The sequence below is a fragment of the Bubalus kerabau genome, chromosome 16, assembly GCF_029407905.1.
Source record: "Bubalus kerabau isolate K-KA32 ecotype Philippines breed swamp buffalo chromosome 16, PCC_UOA_SB_1v2, whole genome shotgun sequence".
In the NCBI taxonomy this organism is placed as follows: Eukaryota; Metazoa; Chordata; class Mammalia; order Artiodactyla; family Bovidae; genus Bubalus; species Bubalus kerabau.
The window spans coordinates 64179644-64187769 of NC_073639.1; positions in this window are offsets into that span (position 1 = coordinate 64179644).

Consider the following 8126-nt stretch of genomic DNA (forward strand, 5'->3'; position numbering starts at 1 on the left):
GCTCCCTACCCCCAGAAGTGAACTGCCATATGGCAGGACACACAGGCTGGGTATGTGCTGTATACAAGTGTAGGACAAGAAAGCAGGTTTGCCAGCCCAGAAAAACTGCATGTGAGGCAGTCAAGAGAGATCCAGTTCTAGACCCAAGAGAGCGCCTAGCTGGTTTTCTTTTTCCACGTGCCATTTGCTTGCATGCTCGTTTCTGGTGTTCACAGAGTGACACTGCCTTGTTACCACTGCCAGGAGGGCGCATGTGTCTTTGTTCCCCACTGGGAATGCAGGACAGGCTTTGAATGAAGTCTTCATTGTTCTAGATCACAAAGCCTTGATTATCAGCAATCTGAACCATAAGAGCCTCAGCCTTTTATTAGCTATAAAAAAATAATAATAATTCTAGGACCTACTATATAGCACAGGGAACTGTCCTCAAAATTTTGTAATAACCTATAAGGGGAAATAATCTAAAAAAAAAAATGGATATATATGTATATATAACTGGATCACTTTGCTGTACTCCTGAAACTAACCCAATACTGTAAATCAACTATACTTCAATAAAATGTATTAATTTTAAAAAGAATTTCAAAAAAAATAATAATAAAGACGTTGTTGCTTTCAAATTGTGGTGCTGGAGAAGACTCTTGAAAGCCCCTTGAAGTGCAAGGAGATCAAACCAGTCAATCCTAAAGGAAATCCACCCTGAATACTCATTGGAAGGACTGGTGCTGAAGCTGAAGCTCCAATACTTGGGCCACCTGATGTGAAGAGCTGATTGTTTGGACCCTGATGCCGGGAAAGATTGAAGGCAGAAGGAGAAGGGGGTGGCAGAGGATGAGATGGTTGGATGGCATCACTGACTCAATGGACATGAACTTGAGCAAACTCTGCGAGATAGTGGAGGACAGGGAATCCTCAGGTGCTGCAGTCCACAGGGTGGTGAAGAGTCAGACACAACAGAGCGACTGAAGAACAACAACAACAAAGACGTTGTTATAGGCTCAATCAGGTGTTCCCCCACCACCAATTTCCAGTGTTGAAACCCTAACTCCTAGGACCTCAGAAGATGACTGTACTGGAAGACAGGGTGTTTCAAGAGGTGATTAAATTAAATGAGGTCTTCAGGGCAGATGCTAATCCATATGGATGGTGTTCTTAGAAAAGAGATAAGGTCACCAGGGCACCTGGGCTTAGAAGGACAACCATGTAAGAGGTGAGAAGGCAGACACTTGGAAGCCAAGGAGAAAAGTCTCAGAGGAAACTGAGCCAGGCACACCTTGATCTTGAACTTCCAGCTTCTAGAACTATAAGAGAATAAGTCTCTCTTGATTAAGCTACCCAGGTTGCGGTAGTTTGTTATGACAGCCCAAGCACACTGGCTATCATAACACAATACACTTTTTTCTTGGGTTGCATCCTGTTGCTCAGGGGGGTCTCAGTTCTCAGACCAGGGAGCAAACCCAGGCCACTGCAGTGAAAACTCGGAGTCCTAACCACTAGACCACCAGGGAGCTCCCCCTTTTAATTTCATTTTCAACTTCCATTTCATGAACACAATTTTTAAAAATACACTATCCCAAAAAGATGGCCACAGTTCTGAGGAGTGATTCGTAAGTCTGCACTCCGTTGGTTCATTCAAGCCCCACTTCCTGTCTCATGTAGTCCTGCTCACCCCCTGGTCCCTCCAGCACTCAATACGTGGAGTACTGGCCCATCTCAAATAGGAAGAGGACACCCAGGAAGCATGTTTAGTCACATGGAACATACAGAAGGTGGCGTGGTGTTGGCAACTGTCTTGTCACAGGCCTGTTCGAATCCAAAGGGCAGGGTCCCAGCTTCCCGTGGCTTCACCTGTTTTCCCCCAGTGCATAGTAGGTGGTCAGTAAAGGGTTTACCGCAGCTCAGCCGGACCTGGGCTTCCATCTCAGTCCTGCCATTTATTGGTGGGTGGCCTTGGGCAAGTTCAATCTCTAAACCTCTGTTTCTTGGTTGGCCCAGAAGCATGGAAATATCTACCTCCCAAAGCTTTGTGAAAGATAGAAACTGAATGTATCCAGAGTTTATCGCAGTGCACGGCACGCTGGGAAAGATCTGATGATTTATGAACTCCCTTATTTTTTATTTTGTGCTTTTCCAACCTGGTGAAAGAATATCCATGATAGGGCTTCTCTGTTGTTTTCCCTGATACACACTGTCCTCTGTGACGAAGAAGAAGGAAGAGGAGGAGAGGATAAAGAAGAAAAAGAACTACCAACCTCTATGTGCTTAATAGGCACTTGGCATTGTTCAAAGTGTTATCCATGGAGATTCTTATTCAATGCTCCTTAGTAACCCAGTTTACAGATGAGAAGGCTGAGACCTAGAGACATCATTGACATCCTTGAAGTCACACAGCTGGGAAACAACACAGTCAACAGATTAAGCCAATAAACACTATCTTTAAAATAAGACTCCCCTTAAAGGGGGACTGGAGAGTGGCTGGAAGACACATACACTCCAAATTCCTCTCCAAGTGCGACAGAGACACACTTGAACCTATCTGGGTGCTGACAGGTGGAGAGAGTGTTTTGTGCAGGGCTCGGTGAGCATGCAACCGTTCCGGGAAATTCCCAGCACACGTACTAAAAGGCACCCAAGAGTCCCCTTTCTTTGAAGAAAACAGCCTCAAGGTCACTGAATGTGTCCCCATTTGGAGGGTGAAAAAGGACTGGGGTGGGATCAAGTCTGTGCTGCTGATTCTGTACCCCCTGCCCCATCCACACGCACAGATCCACGTTCCATCTTCTCTGCTCTGCCTCATACCCAGGGAGGTCCCCTGCAGATACAGCGCCAGCTCCTTGCCCTCTGCCTTCTGGGCAGCGCTGGTAGAGATAGGAGGGAAGGTGGGTTAAGAGGTCCTGTCTGGGTATCTATTCCCTGCCCTTTCTTGAAAGTGACCCGCTGTGACCGGAGCTCCTGCTGGAAAGCCTAGCTCCGTGATTCTAGCCCTCGTGGGCTCCATCTACCTCCCCCTGGCCCCTGCAGCCCTAAGGGTGGCGACAGCTCCCACTGTGGCCAGCCCCTGAGCACCTCAGCATCCCTCTGTGTTTCTTTACCCTTGCTTCCCATCCCCCCGCCCCTCGTAAATAGCCCACGTCTGAATCAAATTGAATTCAATTGTCTGGGATGAGTTCTGTTTCCTATGAAGACCTTGCCTGATCTGAAATCAGGGGTGGAACTCAAAGGAAGAGATCTTGGTTTCCAGTTGTCTCTCCAAAGCCAGTTTCAGGTGAAGCTAAAGGAGAAGTCAAAAGATCTTCCGTGGCTTCAGGCACTGCCTCCCTCCAGCTCTCTTCAGACAAGCTCAGGCCAGCGTAGAAAGAAAAGCTAGAAAGTTAAGTCACTCAATCGTGTCTGACTCTGCAACCCCATGGACTATAGCCTGCCAGGCTCCTCAGTCCATGGAATTTTCCAGGCAAGTATACTGGAGTGGGTTGCTATTTCCTTCTCCAGGGGATCTTACCAACCCAGGGCGAGAACGGACTAAATATGGTCATTGTATCTATTACAAAAGGACCTTAGATCAAATCCTGCCTGTCACAGCCTGACTAGGAAGCCTCAGACATGCCACTTAACTTCCCAGAGCCTCAATTTGTTCATCTGTACAATGGGAATAGGGGCTTCCCCACTGGCTCAGCAGCAAAGAATCCACCTGCAATGCATGAGACACGGGTTCAATCCCTGGGTCGGGAGGATCCCCGGAGAAGGAAATGGCTCCCCACTCCATTCTTGCCTGGGAAATCTATGGACAGAGAAGCCTGGCAGGCTGCATGCCCATGGGGTCGGAAACAAATTACCAACTAAACCAGCACCACAATGGGAATGACGTCCACCTCATAGGATTGTTGGGTGGACAGGATAGCGGATGGAAAGCAAATCACATCGTACAAAGTACCAAGGTAGGTACGTGGAAAATTCTTGGTCTCTTTCTCATCCTCTTTCTCCAGTTTCCCTCTTCCTTTACCTAAATTCCTCTCCTTTACCCAATCAGTAAGGAAGCAAGAAAAAAAAAATTATATCAACACACTAGGATTGCATCATGGTTGAAGAACAACTTACAGGGTTGCTGTTCTATGCTTTCAGGCAAGTTGAAACTCAGAGGTGAAAGGACACGGCTTACAATTGTCTCCAGCAACTGAATCAAGAGCAGGAGGCATCAGCGTTTAGATCAAACAGCCAGAAGAATCAGGTTTTTTAGAAACCAGAAAAACCTCTATTACCCAAACCTCTATTAACCATTCTGATCAGTTACTCATAGCTTTGAAACAAACCACCAGAAAGGTAATAGCTTCAAAGGACCATGGCATATTATTTTTGGTGGGTGGGCTGGGGATGAACAGTCTGAGGGGGTGAGGTCCCCCAAGACAGCCTCCTCCATATATCTGGAGCTTGGCAGCAACAGCTAAAAGCTGTCTCCTTCACAAGTGCTCTCAAAAGTCTTGTGGGAACTTCTTTCCGTGGCGGCTGGGCCCCAACGCGGTGAGAACAAAACTCTTGGAAGGCCCACCCTCAGATGTGTGCAGGCATCATGTTTGCCACATCCTATTGGTCAAACCAAGTCACGGGATCAGCCCAGAGGGGAGGGCAAACAGTTCCTGCCTCTTGGAGCAGAAGTGGCAAAAAACACAGTGCAAAGGACTGTGGGAGGGATTTTTGCAAGCAACTTTGAAATCCACCGGTTCCTCTTCCAGTCCTCCACCCAGGCTGGCATCCCAACTTTGCTGTCCCTCACTGGTCACTTCAGTTCACGGAAAAGCCTCCTCTCAGATTTATGAACCTCTGAAGGCCGTGAGGAATTCATCACTATAGTTCAAATGGTGAACAATGGATAACACGGCGGTTCAACCTACAGTCTAACCTACACCCACCCTCGTTATTACACAACAAACTTGCTATTTCTTCATAACTCAGGGAGGTTAAACTTCCAAGCAAACGGTCATTTGAGTCAGGAACCATACAGCTCATGGCACCCAGCTCTCTGCTTTTACAGATCAGGAAACCATGGCCCAGAGAGGTTGAGTGAATCCCCCCAGGTCACACAGAGAAAAAAAGAAATAGAACTCAAGCCCCAGTGTCTGATCTCTTTCTCTCCTCCCTTGGGACTCAGGGAATCACAGTTCTAATTTTGCTCCTCCCATGGGGAGCCTCGGTTTCCCCCTTCTGGCTGGTGCAGTCAGTCTTTGCCTCTCCCCACACCTTTGTCCCAGGTGTGCTATGAACTCTAATGAGTTAACGTGTCTCAGAGCCTACAGAACCTCGCAGGAGATATAATTACAGAGAATTAGCCTCCACGGTCTTCTGGGAAGGATTTCGGCGGGGAGTAGGTAAATAAATTATATCCTGTGGTTCTCCCTTCCCACGGGCTGATTAACTCTTCAACAGAGTGTTCCCCAGAGAGTGAGGTGATGGAGCCCCTTTGCCAGCCCAGTATCCCACAAGTTGGAGCTCCCTTCTGGCTCCAAGAACTCCCTGGGTGGCACTCAGCCTAAAAACACACCTCTTCTCAGATCCGATTCTTCTCTGGGTTAATCTAGACCTCTTATTGGAAGCCCTCGTGGGTCTCTTCCAGCTCCAACCCCAGGTGAGCAGAGTTCTAAGAGTTAACCATCCTCTGCAGAATTTCTGGGTAAATACCATCCAGGCTGCCAGATTTATTACTTTTGAATGTCTCCCGTGTGGTTCCATTAGCCCTTCCTTTTGATACTTCTATCTTTTCCATCTGACTTCTCCCCACCCATACTCCATAACCCCAGGTTATGGATTTTCCCAATAACTCCTGCTCTGAGGTCTGGGCATAAAAAAATCACTGGGCTCCCCAACACTCCATACCCCTCTCTCCACCCCAGCATCCAAATATTTACTAAGATCCCCCTTATCTTTTCCCAAGCATCTCACTCTTTCTCTCATTTTCTCCTACAACCTGCCAACCTCTCCTGTCCCACTTCTTAGAACTTTCCAGCAGAGCTCTGACACTGGTGAAATTGACCTCAGACTAGGTTGAGTCATCACTTCCTGTCCTGAGCCCCCTTTTTTTGTTTGTTTCAGTTTAACCAGTGCATTCCCTGAGCTTCTGTCCCTAACCGAGTTCCCACTGGTGCCTCTGCCGGCCACCATGCTCCATTGTGTAAAACCTTCTGTGGTTTGCTTTGGTTCAGGAGGACACCACCCTAACTGCTAAGCCCAGTGATCCACAGGCTGTTGTGGGATTGTTGCACTAAACTGTCACTTCCTCCTCTTGTGACCGTGGGTAAGTTACTCAACCTCTCTGTGCCTTAGTTTTCTGATCTGTAAAACGGGTAGATGACAGGACCAACTTCCTTGATGGTGGAAGTAGATGATTAAACAATTTGCTATCCTCTAAAATTTTTCATGCCCCAATCCACCTTTCTGTATGCTGTTCCCTCTGTCTTGAATATCTCCTTTCCCCTCCAATCTGATGTGGGGACTTTGACTCACCTACATGGTCCAGTTCAAAAGTCTCCTTCAAGCAAAGCATTCCACTATGGCCCCAGAGTTCATCATTTTCTCCTTCAGATCTCCACAGCTTTTCATGTTCTGACACTAGAATCTTTGGGACTCAGCCTAAGGATCACTCACTCTAGGAGTATACCCTGACATTGTGTAGCAGACGCTCAGAGTCTAGCATGTACCTGAATGAAAGTGAAAGTGAAAGTCATCCAGTTGTGTCCGACTCTTTGTGACCCCAGTCCATGGAATTCTCCAGGCCAGAATACTGGAGTGGGTAGCCTTTCTTCAGGGGATCTTCCCAACCCAGGGATCAAACCCAGATCTCCTGTGTTGCAAGCAGATTCTTTACCAGCTAAGCCACAAGGGAAGCCCAAGAATACTGAAGTGGGTAGCCTACCCCTTCTCCAGGGGATCTTTCCAGCCCAGGAATTGAACCAGGGTCTCCTGCATTGCAGGCGGATTCAGGGAAGCTGTCAGGGAAGCTGTCAGGGAAGCCCAGTATCTGAATGAATGAATGAATGAATGCAACCAATCCAATCGTATTTTCAGTCACCTTTGCTAATGTGCTGTGTATACATTTTTCTTTGTTTTGTGTCTTCATTCTTTCCTTCTGTGCTGGTCTTTTAGACTGTACAAGCTGTTTGTCTTAAGCTTATAATATTTTTAACCTGAAGAAATTGTGTTCAACTCCTTTATCCATTGATTCATTCAACAAAATGTATTGAGTATCTACTACATGCCTGGAAAGGCTCTGTGCTAGGAACACGGGATACAGTGTGAATTAAAAAAAAAAAAAAGTTTCCTGTATGCTCGTAGAACTTTAGGGAAGAAGTCAGATAACAGTTGAATGTTCCCATAAAGGTACAACTCTGATAAGTGCCATGAAGGATATATAATAGAGGGTTTGTACCTAACCTGCAGGGTCAGAAAAGGCTTCTCAAGAGAAGCTAGCTTTGAGTTAAGATCTGAAGGATGAGCAGGAGTTACTCAAGTGATAAGGAGGGGAACACCAGAGGCCTGTAGCCAAGAAGTCTGGCAAGGACTGCTGTGCATCTTGTATCAGTCAGCTACTGCTGTGAAACAAGCAACCACAAAAATCTCCTTGGCATCACCAACAAGCCTTGGTTTTTCATGGTTTTCAGGTTGGCTGATCTTAACTAGGCTCAGCTAGGCTTCTCAGCTTCAAGCTGCCCGTCCAACAGGGCTTAGCTCCCAAACCCAGGTTGGGGTCCAGGCAGATCCATCCATGTTCGTTCAGTCTGAGTGGAGTCAGCCTGAAGGAGCAGAAGCTGAAAGTTCTTCGGTCACTGACACACAAGAGGACAAGTGGAGACATTGCCCGCTGTCAACTCTGCCCACTTCTGATTGGACGGGGCAGGTCACATGAGCATACCAAAAGCTCAAGGTCTAGGAAGAAACTTTATTCTTAAGGGAAACCACCAAAATACAAGCAAAGAGCATGGATATAGGAGTGTGGAGGTTTCTGGTTCAATAGTTCAGTCTACCACAAGGCAACAGCAGGAAAAAAATCACTGAGAACTTGAGATAAATTGAGCAAGAGAAGACCTTGAGGGTCTATTGAAAATATTTGGTCTTTCTCATAAGAATAATGGAAAGCTATC